The 18,432-nt window shown below is 38.7% G+C and overlaps 1 protein-coding gene across 2 annotated transcripts in view; it reads right to left on the minus strand.

Annotated features, from left to right (window-relative positions):
• The window catches only part of recql5 (RecQ helicase-like 5), a 43,743-nt gene that overhangs the window by 18,209 nt on the left and 7,102 nt on the right, over nt 1-18,432 (minus strand). The window lies entirely within an intron of this gene.

Here is an 18,432-nt window from a genome sequence, read left to right on the forward strand (position 1 = left end):
CAGCTTGCCAATTCACAGACAGGCATAAATCACAGCTCATCCTACCCAAAGACCACATTCAGTGTGCAAACAAGCACAAGGCTAAGCTGAAAAAGTTCTAACTGCTTGAGACCAATGCTGAGTCTATTGTTGTAGCACCTATATATACTCCTTGTTGAGCACAAACTGCCAGCTCAACAGTTTGTTTTGCTGTCTATGTGTCTTATAGAGGTAAACTTCAAAGTATACTTATCCAATATGTGCCATACAATGCACATTCGAAACAAGTTTAAAAACTCCCTTTGGTTTGGCTCTGACCACAATACTTGATTATTTTAAAACTATTCTGCATGCATGGATGAATGCATTAAGAAACAAACCGATGTAGAAGATCACAGTGGCTGTTTGAGTGTATTCAGTGTAGCCTGTAAACAGATTTAATGGCAATGGTCCTTAGTACTTCCCTTGCTGTTCCCGGCAGAACAATTTAAACCACTCTCACATAACAGGGTTCCAGATTTCAGAGCTATTGAAACATTGTGTGCTTGTCTGTACTTCCAAAACACCAGTGCTGATAAAAATGCCACATGTACTGCAGACACAGCACAGACTATAACATGTCACTATTATTATATACTAATTACCAATGTATTTGGCTGACATTTTTATCCGCAGTGACTTACACTTGCACCCATTTTTCCATCTGGGTGTTTGAAATGGATCAATTTGGGTGAAATACCTTGCACAAGGATTTAACAGCCAGGTTTCACCTGGGATTTGAACCCAGAACCACCAAAGTCCAGCACCCTAACCACTGCTGTACCAAATGCATCACACACAGACATACAGCAATGGGAGCTATCCACAACTCTACGGGCTCCTGCTTAAAGTGCATTCTGTGCAGAAGTAAGCAAAATCAGTGCATCAAGAACCAGGCACAGTAATATAGATATTTAAAACAGTATACTGTATGTGATAGGAAGGAAGGATCTGTTATCAAACTGTGGTGATGCATTAGGATGGCAATAAAGAGTGCACTGATTATGGTTAATGTCTAATTGTCTGGAGGTAACACTGCTGGGGTAAAAATGTGATTAACTGTAGAACTTACAGTGATTTACTGTAATTCAGACTTGTGGATACTCAATGGTCTCATCAAGCTGTGAGAGGATCTCCGACTTTAAGCAGAAAATACAGTTAATCCAACTTCACCTCAAGCAGCTTTTTCTGAAATGTATTAGTTAAAGCTACTGGTACAGGATGTAGTAAAATTAAGTATGGCCACTGTGAGTTCCAATGGGTTTTTACTATGTATAGTTATACTTCTTCAATGTATGTTACAAACACATTTGTAAGGAATTGTCAATATGTAAATAAAATCAAGAACCTTGCAACTGAAAGATGTCAGAAGAGACGTGAAGACAATGGCACATGGGAACTTAACTGAAAAGCTGGTATAAGTAAAATAAGGGTTAAAGGTGCCAGTTTCTAAATTCTAAATAGTAAGGATGGGAGAAATGTTAAACCACCACTCTGTTGACTTAAAATTAAGTCCCATTGTATCAGATTCAGGAATGTGACAACCAAGCCCTTCTCAAACATCTGCCACCATTGTGTTAAAAACTTCTTCCAGATCTGTCTGCCAAAACCACAAGGCCACCTTTTCTGTCAGTGAAGCCCTTCTTAACCCAGCACTAATCAATCACACCACTACTTCAAATCAAATCAAACTGACATACAGCAGGAAATCAAATTCATGTAACCACAACTACAGTAGGCAGTTGAGGAAGCTTCATATAAAATACTCAAGCAGAAAACAATATTGACAAAGTCAATCCAACAAACTTCTAAATTTATTATTGAGAATAGGAAACACTAGGAAGCTACCCACTATGTTTTTAAGGCATACATTACTTTAAATCAATTTAACCTACGAACTTATACAGATATAGCACACAGATCTATCTACATTTGGTTATAAGTAAAAATGGATAATTATTATCCTGCCCAGCACAAGAAGAAATTGTGATATATCTTTCTAAATATCAGAAAAAAGAAATTACATAAATGGGTCATTATACATAATATATACAATAATTAGTTTAAGATTATTTTGATTGCATTATGTCTTGGTCAATAGATTGCAGGCTTTTTAGAAATGAATGAGGGAATGTCTGTATCAAGGGTTCCAGTACAATGGATTGCAGTCTAACATGGTCTGCTGAACTGCTACCATCAGAGCAGCCCTCCACCTCTCTGCGCACAAGGGTGGCCCACTGTTGACCTGAACATTTCCTGAAATTCACTCCCAAACCCCTGCCAAGCCATTGTTTGCTGTTTGCTATAGATTAACCACCAGGGTTAATCTGGCAAGGCCTCCCACATTCTGTATTGGAGACAAAAGTGAAAAAGGTATTCTTTCAGCAGCAGTACAAAGGGAGGAAAGTTGGTCAACGGTCTACATTAGTTCAAAAGAACAGAAGCATTCTCCAAATGTTCTACAACGTAACTTTCTGTGAAATTCCTACAAATCTGTTCCAATAATATGCAGATGCTGTATCTCACTTTCAAGGCAAAACAGTTTAAAGTTCAGTCTGATAAAATGAGTGGGACGTATTTGTTTTTAAACCCAAATAAAGGCACAAAGGCTAAGGGTGACAAAGCAGACCATCGTATTTGTAACATTACACTACTGGCTGTCAGCTATCAGGTTAGTTTATAATTTATTAATTGCAATGTGAGACACTGTGCCAATTCTTACAGACAGCTACTTATAGAGCTGGGCAGGTACTACTCCTTGGCACTGAATAAGTACACCATATGAATGTCTTAAGTACAAATATATCATCAAAAATAACACTTAATTGCATAAAGCTAACAAGCTATACATGAGTGAGGATCAACATGTGACCCATAGGCTACAACACTGTATCTTCCTTGCAAATATAAAGGAGTCGAGTCCAAGTGACTTTAAAAATAATAATACTTCTGTTTAAATGTCCGGGAAGCTGAAGACATCTAGGCAATCTCTTAAAATAATAAAACAGAATAAATTATGGACAATGTAAAGGCATCAGCAGTCATTGATAAGAGACATAGCCAACAACAAAGCTGTGGCACGGCATTCCCCATATGCTTTATATAGGACCAAGAAATTGTTCATTTCTTATGGCAAAATCCAACAGCAACATCTACATTTAAAGCAAGAAAAACACACTATAAATAGTCACTTATTTGCTGCATTAATATACATCACCCTTTAATATTGCATTTTTTTAAATAAGCACAAAATGTACTACAAACAGGAGTTAAAATCCATTTCTTCTCTTATCAGCAACTGAACCACACACTCATGCACAAATGCATGAAAAAAACCTTAAAAACAGCTGAAGATATGTTGGTGGGATGTGTTCCAAACACTACAAACTGCGATTGGAAAACAGACATGCTGTGCTGAACTCTAATACAGGAAGGACACTTGAGCTTAGCAAGTCTCTGCCCCCGACCAACTATTGCCAGTAAACTGGTTGTGAATATAGTGGCATCCATTTTAAAAACCAAAGTTCACCTAAGAGTACATCAGAGCAGCTTTTTAGGAAAATGTTAAGTTTATTTCTGCAAGCAAACAATGCAGTCCTAGAAATGTTTTCTTATTTCTTGAATAGTCAGGCTATTTGAAGACCTAACCACTAAAGCTTTGCTGATGAGAGAACAAAGTAAAGATAAGACTTTAGAAGCGGGTTTGAGCTACAAAAGTAGAACTTGGTATTTACTGTAAAGCTGTAAGCACACAAAACAACGAGGAAGAAATATCTGTCAGACTAATTTTTTCTTGCCTTGAACTAGAAGACACAACTAAAATATCCTGGCTAGTGGTGACTTGGCACCCTGAACTGTCACAATATAAAAGAGAAAAACTGGATCCCAATTTTGGAGCCTTTTCCAATTTATTCAACTATTCCTCCATAATCTAACCACTTCTTCCAATTCAGGGTTGCCGGGGTCTATCAGGGCCAAAGCCTATCCCATGAAGCAACATGCACAAGGCACGGGTACACCCTGAACAGGACACTAGTCCAGCTCAGTCTAATCCAATTTAGAGACATTAGACAACATGAAATTGGTCTGTGCTTGTATACGAGATATTTTTGGCTTTTTTTTGGTGGACTTTGTAGCTCACGGACGTAAAGATAAAACACGAGACAGACCCAAAAAAGAAGGCACATGTCAGCCTGGTAAATGTTATCTTCCTGTAATGACACAAGCAGTTACAGCAAAGACACATTAAGAGACAGGCACTGTACCGGCTGCTCTCTCAAGCCTAACCCCAAGCACTAGAGGGCCAGGAAACTGCTCTTCTCAAGCACAGATAAGTAACCCACAACTAACGGCACGTCTATTGCACTGCAGTGCCAAATTGTGAAAGCCTCAACTCCCAAGGCTCAGTGAGGCTTGGCTTCCTAACACAACTGTGGTCAGTTTATCACTTTAACTCTTTTCTACCACCAGTGATGCCCAGAATAGGCATTCAAGTTTGATTCTGTAAGGTACTCTGTGTGTGGTTCATTGGAAAGTGATGCACATGTGCACTGAAGCTTTCTGTTTAACCACAAAGGGAAAAATAATATTGACAGTGGTGTAGGGCATGCAATGAAATTAAATAAAACCTAGCTAAAGGACACCACAAGCTAATAAAATGTTAGCTGGTTTCTTCTACTAGAAGCCCAGAGATTGGAACAGCACAGACAGAAGGTACAATCGTCTTTTACTAACTGTTCATGTTAACATTGCAGAACAGACGTCTAAGGGGTTTTACATTAAAATATTAATAATTTAATATTATATTAAGATTGTACATACATTTTAGTATGGTCTCCTTTATACTACTGTTTACGCTACAGTGTACAGTATTATAAACTGTTCACAATTTTGGGCACCATACTATAAAAAAACACTGTGGCTTTGTTGTGTGTTCAAAGACCGATCAGGATGGCCCCTAGGTTTAAAGAAAGGTCCTAAACTGACAGACGGAAGGAAATTAGTTGCTTTAGTCTCAGCTATTAGCTACTCTCAACAATTGAAATGAAAATAACTTCTTACACATGAAAGTTTGAAAAAACAAACACAATAGTACAAGCAACACAGAAAGAGTTAAAATGAACATCCAGATCTTCAAATTACTATTACTATGAACTATTCACCCCCTGGTTTGCTCACAGGAAGAATCAGTGCCTGAGAATTTCCCATAACAAGTATCATGCAACAGTCTGGTCTTACTCAGTAAAGACTTAAAGCACAGCAACAACAGCAGCAGCTTTTCCAAAAGTGAAACAGGACACCAATGTAGAAAAGCTTCTCCATCCAAAAAAAAAGTAGAAATAAAAAAAAAACCCAATACAATTATCTGATTAAAAGACCCAGCTCGTGTCAAGAGCAGCTCCCTTCATAACATTTCCCAGATCAGAAGCTGGTCTGTTAAGACCACTTGCTTACCTATGTGGTTCTTTAGTTTTTTTTACATGTTTTTTTTTGTGTATTTTCACCTTTTTCAGTCTGAATGTTCCTGCATAGTTAGACAAACCAAGGTAGAATGGACAAGCTATTCCGTTCTGGTTGGAAGTTGGAAATTGGTAAGCAAAAGCAGGAAGGGACATGTACTGTTTTAATTATCGTACACTATCAAGCCCAGCCCCTAAAACAAAAGGTTTTTCCTCAGCAATTAAAAACACAGAATGTCTGAGATAAATGCTTTGAAGAAAAAACTTTTCTGGGGAAAAGCACAATCTTTCAGTGTTTTAAGAGCCAGGCCAAAATTGAAATGATTGAAAAAAAAGATCATGTAGGATAAAAAGTAGCATTACTGTACTCGTGTCAGGGACAGAAGATAAATGAGTAGTTTGACATTTCAAATGTGTATTTCAAGATAAATCACCTCGCCATTTCCAGCTGAGATGACAAAACCTGCCAATATTTCAGTGCAGTCGCAGATGGGGGTGGGAAAGTGACAGACACTCAGTGATGTCTCAGTGAGTTCGTTTCTGATTCAGTACCGGAGACACAAGTGTGAAAGTCAGCACAACACCAACGGCCACACAGGATCTATGGCCATAGTTACCATTAGGAACAGCAATACCATACTTCAGATTTTGTTTGTTTCTGAAGTCTGAACCAGAACAAAGTCCGATATATTTATTTTGCTGTGACTTTTATAAGGAATATGCAGATTTCTGATAATGAATCACCATTTTATAAATTAAATCATCCAAATATATTTTATGTATTTGTGTTATTTGTTTAACTGCATTATTTTCATATTATATAAACACTTTCATGAAGATCTACCTGAATTTAAAATATTAGAATATGCACCAGCCTAGGAGATTCGCAAATTATTTCTCAGCACCATGTTGCTTGTCAAGTTTTGTTTAAAAAAATTCAAAGTTAAGCAAAGTGAAATCCTGGTGGTTAAAATGTCAGCTCAGCAACAAGGATTTTTTTCAAATGAAAACAGTCAATCCATCCTTGCAACAGGATGTTTCTGATGGCTCTGATCAGGCAGTTAAGGCCACAATGTCCCTCATTTACATGAGTCTTGTTTCAGGTGTCCAAAGTTGTCTGCATACACTGGGTAACCTGTATTCACTCCTTAGGATGAAAAAATCAAATGAAAAAATTACTTCTGTAGACTGTCTCGACAGTAACTGAATATAGTCCCAAATGTTTAGAAACTGTTTTGCAGCTTTCTCTAGACTGATGAGCATCAACTACTCCTTTTTTCTGAGGTCTTCCACATCCTATTGGAACATTGCATACGATGTTTTCAATATTCTGTGTGGTAACAACCAAACTCCAAGTTTATGATTATCACACAGGACAGGGTTGCCCAAACCCAGTCTTTGTTAACTTGTTTCCCCAAATATTTAACCACCTGATTGTAATTACCTTCTTAATTGTATTAAGAACAATATACTAGGAGCTCACATATTTCACATGCACAGATCACCTGATCATTTATCATTATTCTTTTTACTTAACAGAACACTGTGGCTCAAAAAAATTTCAATTGGCAAATATTAACTCTTTTGGCTATTTAAAAAAATATTAAACAAGGGTATCTTGATAAGAAATTGTCAGCCATTCTACCTCTTTGTACAGTATCCATAAATAAAATGGTGTTTTTAGGTCTTTATAGAATTATGAAATAAAGCAGGATTTTTCAGTCCAAGCAATTTCCAAATTTTTCAAGAACCAGATCCTTAAGTGTAGTAAACACTACTGATCAAAACAGCAAATAAGGTGGAGTGGAGTAGGAGGGGCACAAGTTGAGCAGACCTGGTTATAATCACAGAAGATATTACGCTACGTACATCATCGTACATCATCTAACCAAACCATGTATGATTATCAGCATTGGATCACCCCCTTAAGCTTTTGTATAGGGTACAAAATACAGTCCCGATGCATACTTGCCAATGTCATTTCACACTCGACCAATACGTACAGTAAACCACATATCAGTGTAGAGTGTCCCTGTTTGCTGAGATTTAAACATGTTGCTTCAAACCGTTGAATGGCTAGATGGGGGAGCCAGCACTGAGGAACATACTGCAAACCTCAGTCTGTAATTTGTCCTGTAATAAGAAGGGAGAAAGGGAGGGGAACACTTTAGATGAACTGCTTGCATTTAGAAAGTTATTTAGGAAACCCACACCATCAGTTCAGTCACACAGCTATACCCAAAGCCTATAAAGAAGTTTCATACATGAGTTGCATCCATGTGCTTTTCTGTAAGACCAGTTAACAATTTTATTAGCAGTTTAAAACTGAAAAGTTTTAAACTGGTACTTGTATTTGTACCATACAGTAAAATGACCATGTGGCTCTAATTGACATCTTGGGTTCACAGACAATCATTCCATTGTTAATTGAATAGCCACAGCAGACCACTATTCAAATTTCCACAAATTTTCAACATTCCTGTGCAGGTTTAGCCATTAATACTGAATATAATAATAGCCTTAATTTTATATAGTAACTTTTGTGGTACTATATCAGTCTCAAGTTTCTTTACAATAAAACAAAACAAAACAGATGGGTATGCATAAAACAAAACAGTAAATAAACAAAGTACAGTACATAAACACAATTAAATGTTAGAATATAAAGTTTTAAGTTTTAAGCTAAAGTTTTAAGATAATCAACTAATCAAATAAGATGGAGGAGACATGTGGAAACTATACAACTGATCACTTCAGTTTTAGATTTGTGACACTGATATTTTACTGAAATTAAAAGGTTAGATCAGACGTTCCTGGTCAGTAAATTGAGACTCTGCTGCCCAGGAATTCCATGATTCTCCAGCAGACTGTATTCTTCTATGGCCAGTTATTCAAGCCTGTTTTTAACTTCACAACTATTTTTATCACAGAAATAACAGATCTCTTTTAAGCAATTCTCAGCCTCAGCATTTACTTAAAATAAACACTATGTTAGCATTAAAGAACAGCAAAGAGTGAGTGGAGAGAAGATAACTTCATTCAAATACACAGGTACTCATCCATCCATCCATTTTCTAACCACTTCAACCAGTTCAGTGTCGCAGGGGAGCTGCAGCCTATCCAATCCAGTCAAGCAACAGGCATTAGAAAGAGTACAGTATACCCTGGATCAGATATCAGGCCATCACAGGGCAGACAGACACAGACACACATGCACTCACACCAGGGGCAATTTTCACAGAGGCCAATTAACCTACTCTATGTATATGTTTTTGGACTGTGGGAGGAAACCCATGCAAACACAGAAAAATATACACACAGATTTTAGAATTGAGCCCAGGGCCCCACCGCTGTGACTTAGCAATGCTAAATACCTTTCCGCTGTGCTGCTACTGTATATTGGTACTCATTACAGGCCTATATGATCTAATGAACCAGTTATTCTGCTTAAGTAAAAAGGCAGCTGCTGACTGCAGCTGTAGACTGAACGATCACTAAACACTGGGTAACTAATTTCTGAAACCTTGATGCCACGAACATATGAAAATGAACTCAAATAAGGACATAAAGTAGTCAGCAGTGAATTTATATGAAGCCATTTTTGAGAGAAGCCTGAATATCACCTTTGAAAAAATGGCTGGGTAGTTCGTGCCAAACCACCAGAACCCTTTGTGAAAAGAAAGTTTCAAACCCACTACCCAGTAGTTTCCACTTGTGTCTCTGGCTTGTGTTTCACAGTTGATTCTGAAGAAGTCTACCAGGCTGAATTTGCCAGCTCTTTTGAAGACTGAAAATTTGAAATACAGTAGGTTCCTGAACGTGTTATCTGTTCAAGACTAAAAAGTTATTTTAGCCTGTCAGTACAGTCAGTCTGAGAACATACCAGACTGCTCTTTTTCCACAGCAACAATATATTTTTTATATTTTTATATTTATTTAGCTGACTTTTCCAAAGCAACATATATTTGCACCCATGTATACAGACAGGTACTTTACTGGAACGATTTCCTTGCTCCTTGCTCAAGTTCCTTGCTCAAGAGCACAACAGCAGGGATTCTGGTCTCACCTGGGATTTCATCCCACAACCTTCAAGCCCAGAACCAGAACTACAGTATGAGCTGCATGAGCATTTTAAATCCATCACGGAGAGCAAATATGGGCTGGGTGGGGGTTCTCACAGTACGTTCACTCCATGTTCTCTATGCAATTACACCAAAAGTGGCCATTTTTTATTTTATTTTACTAGGTAATTCATGTAAATTAAGAGCAAAATCCCATTTTATTCTCAATAACATGCTACTACATATCTGGACACTGGCAATTTCCTATTCTTTTACCTGACTGTAGTGCACTATCGGAATGCTACTGTAGTGGTTATTCTTCCTCTGCGATACAGTATATCCACAGAGTAAAAAGATACGAGGATTAGGTGACAGTAAAACAGTCCAGTCAAGCTGGAAATAGAAGTAGAGTGTCTGCTGTTTATGCAGCTGTGCTACAAGCTATATTTATAACCTTTAAGTGACCCTGTTGGGGTGACTTGTGCATTCTGGGGGCAGTTATCTGAATTCTCCTGGACTTTCCACAAGTGTTCTGGGAACCAGGCACTGCTGGTACATAAAGACATTTGTAAAGAGAAAACTATTGCTCTCTTTTTCTTGCAGGTTTAGATCACAAATGACCCCAAGATGCCACTGTTCATTTTAAACAAATGACTTCAGACTTCTAACTTGTCTAACTCCCCAGGGGCCAGGTTCAAAAAGCATTTCAAGGTTGCAGCCTCTTGAATTAATTTTAAAAGCACTGGAAACATTAAATTAAAAAAATCTTTATTTTTATTTTCTGAACAGCTGAGCTGATGTTTAGAAGAATATTGTCAAAAATCTATTTTCTCTTGAACAGCATTCAAATAAGCTAATGTATTAAATTGGAGTTTTCCACTAGTTGCAATCTATTTCTTTGACAGTGGATCCAGAAAAGCACCTTATCTTGCCAAGGCAGGAATGTCACTAACAGGCTGGAGGGGTGGTGTTAGGATAAGCAGGGTAATTGCTGATTACTGCATTAACAGGTGGATTTTCTTCTAGTTTGCAGCCCGCAAGTGACAAGTGACAAGAAGCAGAGGAATCCCGCTCTCCTGTCCAACGCTAGATCACCTATCTCCCTGTGAGGAGGGGTGTGGGTAGTCTGTCCAGCTGACTTATCGAGGCCCTGACAGCTACGCTCCGCCAGCATGTCTTGGAAAGAGGAAGTTGTCACCATGGCTCAGCGGGTGTGGACCAAGTTGCAGGGCTTACCTGAGGCCAATCCCTTAGATCTGGGAGCTTTCTTCATCCTGCTCCTCTTCATCCGTAAGGATAAACGAAAGGGCAAGGGGGTAGCAGATACTCACAGTATTTAGGCATTGACAGTCAAGACACACTAGGAATTATGCCAGGCATTCACTATACTAGAGCAATTACCAGAGATTCCATAAAACATGTTTTCAAACAATCCCACTGGCTTTGCTTGAAAGCTGAGATTTATGATACAATAGCAGTGTCTAAATGATTATTATCATGATGTAGTTTCTAATATGAGAACGGGTTTGCTTCTGCAAAAAACAGACAGAAAAACCTGGGGGTGTGAACAAGTCCTTCAGCACACGCTGTGCGCATATGATGTGCAAACTTGAGAGAACACAACTCTTAAGCTATTTTAAGGAGTAGTAACTGCAAACACAGTAGTGTCACATGTGCTAATCTATTTACTCCCTCAATTTAATTACCACAATTTAAAGCAGCATTATTATGGCTTATTTTAGATATCCACATAACTCCTACAATGCTTATAATAGTGAATAAGAAAAACAGATGTGGACTTATAGAGTTTGGAGACCCTGGACAATAATTCTGGACATCCTACATCCCTGCTGCGATTGTACATAGGCACAGATTAAATTATCCCAATGTACTTACGAATAAGAAGCAGTTCATTGCTGACTTGCACTTGTATTCTTAATAAATATACTTTTTTCCAAGTATCATTAGACTATGTAATAGTGCTGTCCTCACCTATCTTTTTAAAATTGTGACTCAGTCCGTTCTGTGAAATGAGTCCCTTGAATTATAACATATATTGGTTTCACAAAGGTTTTCTCAAGGAAAACAAAGACACCCCTAATACCACCTGATGTCTATAGATAATAAATTTAAATTAGTGTGAAACTTAAATACATTAATACTAATGATCAATGGCACAGGCCTTTACCTTCTTCCAGCTTAAGTGATGCACTTGATCAGCTTGTCCTCCTAGTTGTCAATATAAGAAGGTAAACTGTTCTCCAGCCATGACAGCCATACTGAATCTGCAATGTTTTTTTTCCCCAGTCACATTCATCATGATGTTTGTCCTGGCCTGCACGTACTGCTGCTGTGCCAAGCCCAAGCACCACGTCGCCAGAGTCAACCCCCTGCATGCCACCTGAGGACACCATTCACCTCTGCACTGCCCCTCCCGCAGCACAGCAGCCACACTGTACAGAGCCGCCTTCAGGTCAAAATGATCACCTTACTTCCAGACGTCTGGCACCAGACAGAATAAAGCCACGTGGCATCCTCTAAAACACTGAAGCTGGCTGCACTGCAGTAATGCTAAAACAGCACCTTTCAACCCACTGCAATGTGGCCTAGAGACCACCCTGTACAGGCCGACCTACTGCAATCATCTTAACGCTCTGGCTCACCAAAAATATGGCAGAGCATACAGGGCAATAGGATTTTAGATATAATGTGGGAAAAATGCAACAAATCATAGTATTATGCATTATGCAAGCAGACAACAGCAGCAGGCTGACAAGAAGATACTGAGGGTATAAAGAGAAAATTGAAGAAACAATGCTGCAGATTTAGTAATGCACAAAAATGAATAAATGGTCTGAAAAAAGACCACGAGGACGAGCTGAATGGACGTATTATACGTTTGCAACTGTCCGAACATTCACTGCACTTGTCCACAACGATCATGGAGGGCCGCACCTGTTGTTTGACAATGTAGTGTACTGTGGCATGTTTATCAATGGGAACGGTCCACAGGGAATGGCCTACAGTATACTGCAACTCTCCAGCAAGTCACTGAGAAGACACTGTTTATTTAAGAACAGGTAGGAAAGCCTTTATAAGGATCTAAAAGGTTCTAAAGTTTAAAGTCCTTAAATGACATTTTCACAATTTTCTCACAAAACAACAAAGTTCTGTCAACAATCATGGTCACTTTTTCAAGACCTTGAACATGTCACTCTTTAGCACAACTATGTGTTCAATGTGAATTTGAAGGCTCTGTCACTACAGTAAAAAATGGTTGCTGTCCTGCTGTAGTATGTTTTTAAAAGGCGTTTCCTGAACATGGATTTAATCTTCTATTTTCAAAGATTTTTCAAAGCTTGAAACTTTTCAGGACTCATGGGATCCCTACCATTGTAAATACAAGCTAAGACACAAAATATTACTCCAACAGCATCTAAATCCTGGATACAAAGTCAATTATGCTTGCCATTAAGTGAGAAGTGAGAAGCATAGGCAATCTTCCATTTCTAGATTTTCAGTGACAGTGTCATCATTTAAATCAGATGCCACACAGCACTGTGCCCTTCAACTGTGCTGTCTGCACTGCTGCCAGAAAATGGTCAGGCTCTTTTGGAAACTGGATCACAACAAAGTGTGTTGGATGTTTCAGCTTTCTGGAGGTACAAGATAAAATAAAAATCCTTCATAAAATGAGGAATTTTCTGTAAAAAGGATGCTCTGTTGTACTGAGGTCTTCAGTTTCTTCTGCCAGAAACCTTTAACAACTAAAACATACAGTACTGTCATGGAGCACAGCTTAATAGTGATAGACATCTTCTGCTCCAACTGTGCACAGTAGGTCTCTTTACTCACCAGTGTGGATACTGCCAAGGCTTTCATCCAAGGACTAGGCATATCCTGGACTATAGCTGCCAGGACACGCTGGATATGAAGGTAACTAAGTAGTCCACAGTCCACATTTAAACACATGCATTCTCCTGGGTTTGTGAACAACACCTTTCCATACCCAATTCCTGAATGCCACACCAGAATAAAATATACAAATTGCAGGAGTGACATGAATCAGACACATGGTTCACCCTTCACCACTCATCTCAGAGGAATAACAGAGACATGGGGCTTCACTGCTGTCTTACTGTATTTAACACAATAAGCTCTCCCATATGAGAATACTTTCATTACTGAAAAGCAATCCAAAAGAATGCTGGGTTAATGATTACCATTACCGTATGTTGAACAGAACACAGAACAGATTAAATTCACACAGACTCATGACCTTCGTGGCTCATCACTATTCTACTACACGTGAAAATTATTTATAAAGCCCAAGAGTGCCTTATAGAGTGGAATTTATTTAAAAAAACTGAACCCCAGTTATAGCATCTTCCAATCTTTTGCTAGCTACTTTTACAACCAGCCCCAACGGTAATGACATTAATATTTAAACAATGAAATTGCTAAACCACTGCCATAAATTCACAGATGAACAGATTATAAGGTACACTAGCTGAAACTGCCACCTGTAGATATTTTTTAAATGTGAAGTCACTGAATTTAAAACTGCCACAGTGCCTCTATGTTTGCCATTTAGGAGGGTTTCAGAAGAGGGATAATGTTGAACTGTCACCTGTTTCAATAGCTTGTAATGCAGAGCAAAAACAGGGCTGGACTGCCCTCTGCTGCCTATGAGTATGATTTCAGGCCTGTAAACCAGTAACTTGCAGATGAAATGAACAGAGTGATTGCAGATTCCAAGTCTGTGAAGGGATTTTCATTCCAAATTACCTGTTTTCACCGGTGTATTTAAATATAATGTAACTGCAGCACAGTATATTTATAACCAGAGCAGATGTTACCTAGTACCCTTTAAGCACTTTCATAGGATTGCTTTTAAAGGTACTACATAAAAAAGGTTTTATCGTAGTAATAGTACAAAATTGAGTAAACTGTTAGATTACACAGTGCAAATTACTGCACTATTTAAATTTGTGGTGCAATAAAGGATTTATTAACAGTTCTCATACATATTAAATATGTATTTTCAAAGTATTCTATGGCACTCAAAATCTCAGACAAAGTCTATCTCCATAAACCAAGTTGAATTAGTAAAAATGTACAATTATGGGACTTGAAAGGAAAATCAATGACAACAACCACAGAGCTAATAGGTACTGTTAGCTAACAGATACCTAACAGGTACCTGGAGTGACTTTATGGACCTTACAAAATACATATCATCATGACAGGCAAACTGTGTGAAACAAGCCCCCTAGCCATGTTGCTGAAACTGGATCCCTGGCTTCCTTCAAGAGCCAGCTGGATGAGGTCCTCAGATCAGATAGCCACTAATAACCCAACGTGCTAGATGGGCTGGAGGGATTCCTTCTTTGTTACCTCTCTTTTGTTCTCACCAGCATTAATTTAACTCAGAGCTCAAGATAACCTGATAAAGACAGTGTGCATGGATGACACTAGAATATTAGAAAGATGAACATAATATTATGCATACCTGCATATTTATCTATGGACTAGCTAAATCTCAAATACAGAATGCAAATAAAGTGTACAGCACCATGATGTTTCCCATGTGTGAAAAGAACCAGGATCATTGGAATCTAAGTAGTGCCTTAATCATCTGAACATTTTTCTTTTCTTGTACACTTTTTGATTGATAATCATAGATTACTTTAATGTTTTATTTGCTTTGTATTTAGCAAAAGCATACTGCATAAGAAAAAGTATTGTGGGAAATGAGAAAATACACGTGAGAACTACTTTATACAACAATGTGCTAATAAAATTGGTAGTACAATGAGCATCAAGCTTTGTCTCAATGTTCCATTTTCTTTTACGTTCTTGCAATAAAGGTTACATCCAAAAACTGTCTGAGCTTAAAGGAACAACAGAAATGATTGAAATCAGACTAGCAAAAACGCTCTGGTTACTGGATCTAGTTGAACTATTTTGGAACATAGAGGTTCAGGATCACCGGTATCACAACATGCAGACGATACAAGGGTCTGATTCATTTCTAACTGTACATTGTACAAAGCAGATCTGCACAGAAGCAAGCCAACCTCCATACAACACAATCATTTCTCACAGTATTTTACAAGTTGTATAGAAAAAAATGATGGTATGTGCCTAGACACTTCAAAAACATTTAAAATCAGCAATGATGGGTCTGCTAAAGAGTGGCACAGTGGTTAGCACTGTGGAGCGCCATGGGGTGTTATCTGGCAGAGTTTGTATGTTCTCCCCATGTTATTGTTATTGGAGTGAGTATGTGTGAGTTTATTTCCATGTGTGCCGTGTGATGGACAGGCATCCCGTCCAAGGTGTTCTCTGCTTTGCACCTGTTTCATTTCCTGGAGAGGCCAATCCATAAATGTGAACTGTATTCCCTAAATGTGTGTTCGCAGTTGTCTAAATGCTGCACAGGGAGGGTTGAAGTCCACTGCCGACTGGGAAGTGCTGCCATGTGGGTCTGAGGGCTAGTTTGTTCCAAAGAATTTAGATTGAAGAAGGTTAGAGTCAGATTTGCACACGTCACGTCATCAGCTCAGTGCATCATACTGAACTGCGTGACATTGTAAAAATTCCATAATGCTCAAATTTATTGAATCAACACTATTCAGCAGAACCTCCTGCAGCAACTGCAACACACATGCCAAGAAATTGTGTTGTATACTTCTGCAAGAGCTCTCTCTTAATCATGTGCCTTAGGTGGAGCTGTTTTCTGTACCATATCTCCTGCTTATCAACTTCTGATAAGGCAGCCCATACCTCACCACTGTGTCAATACTGCCATTAACATAACACCCAGGTGCGTTTAGAGAAAGCTGTGCTGTCATCTCAGGTTTTCCCAGGATATACAAGATCAAAGACAACCAAACTTCATTAAGGAATCCCAAGAAGACATTCTGACGATTTAATGTTCTAGTGTGCATTTTACAGTAATTGTACATTACAAACTTGTGTAACTGCTGAGAAAACAGATCTATACTGATATATCAGTCTCCCAAAAAACAGACGAGAATTTTTACTTTCACCTTCATATTCAAAAAAGAGATCGCGTCAGCAATAGCAACTGGCCATAAAAAGGTAAGTACTCTGAAGCAGATTTAGCATTGTACATGGATTCAAACAACTGTAATAAGAATTCAAGGCAAAACCTTTGTAAAGAGATTCTAAATCATTGATAGAATACAATCCGGCATTGGATGAAGTTTAAAATTTAACAGTAAGCAAAGGCTTTATGTTTACATTTCTTATACTGCAATAAGTAAGTTAATCATCAGGTTTTCCTCATTCAGATACTGCACTTGGATTAGGTTGTTGTTTCAATTAATATTAATTGGTTAATACCAAAACTACAACACATGGAGATGATAAGGGGTGTGGGTTCATGAAAATATTAACCTGTGGTGTGAAATCTGTAACTGAAACCATGTTTTTCCAGATAAATAATATAGAATATTTTGGGTTCAGCAACAATTTCTTAAGCAACATTCAGCCATCCGGTTTCTCACATTGTGAACCACACAATTCCTGCAACTGAGTTATTCTGTATTCAGAGGTGTGATGCAGCGCTCCCTAAGATACTGAAAGCTCAGAGGCAGGGGACAATCTAAAACATTTTAGACTGCTGTCCTACACTGTTGCATTAACTGGTGTAAAACAAAACTCAAGCCCGTTTGTGTCAGTATTTCACTCTCCCATGTTAGAGCTCTTTTGCAGTGCCTACCACAGTCAAAGCTTTGCGTTTCTGTGTCACTCTAGTACTCTCCTGCTGTGCCCGTGTCAGAGCCCTGTGCTTTTCCCCTGCTGTGCCTGTCTGTCACTTCGTGTGTCAGAGCCCTGAGCTCTGCTGCAGTGCCCATGTGTCATTTCCCAAAGTCAGAGCTCTGTGCTGTCCTGTGTCCTTGTGTCACTTCCATGTTACTGCGCTGTGCTCTCATGCTGTGCCTGTGTAACACTCCTGTGTCAGGGAGCAGTGCTCCACTGCTATGCCTGCGTCACTCCTCTCCCCCTGCTCTCCTGTGTTCTGCAGTATGTTGGAGGACCATGTTCAGGAGGCCAAGACTCTGCTGGACAGGGTGTGGGAGCGTGTGCAGAGAGAGCCATGGGCAGCTGGAGGCTTGGCTGTCATTGCTGCCTTCATGGTGCTTTTCCTGGCTCTTGTGCTTTTCGCCTTCATATATGGCTGCTGCACCACAAAGCCACCCAAGAGGAGGAGGAGGAACAGGGATCTCTAACCATCCCACACAGATTACGCAGTACAAGCCTCTGCTATGGACAGAAGCACGTCTCTAAGGCTAAAGACCACTGACGGAGCTGCAAGAATATGCAATTTCTAGATGCCTCAGCAAAACTACATTTTTATTTTAACTACAATTCATTTCAACACAGGTTGTAGCAATTGGTGTCACAAAAGTGGATTTAGACTCCAATGTTTCAAAAATAGTTTTTAAATGTTGAATTAAACCGTTTAAGAATTTGATTTCATATAAATACTACTGCACAAAAGAAATCCTTTTCCAGACTGCCACAGTACGATAGAGCAGCTCATGAAACATAAACACCGCCACAAAGCTAAGGAAGATGAAACCCATCTCCACATCCACACACACAAACAAAAGTTGATCCACCCTGTTCTGTCGCCAGTATTGCTAAACAAAGATGGCTATTATTTGAGGAACTAGAAACATATTTCTAATCTTACTGGCAAGTACAGGCAAAATCCCAGACCTGCTGTAAACACTTCTTCTTTGTCTTTCAGTTATTTAATAATAAATCAACCTACCCATGATATGAAATCAGAGTACGAGAATGCTTTGCTCCTTACATTCATCTTGTTTTGTTAAAGTATTTGGGAAACACCCTGCCTT

This window comes from Lepisosteus oculatus, chromosome 9, assembly GCF_040954835.1.
Source record: "Lepisosteus oculatus isolate fLepOcu1 chromosome 9, fLepOcu1.hap2, whole genome shotgun sequence".
In the NCBI taxonomy this organism is placed as follows: Eukaryota; Metazoa; Chordata; class Actinopteri; order Semionotiformes; family Lepisosteidae; genus Lepisosteus; species Lepisosteus oculatus.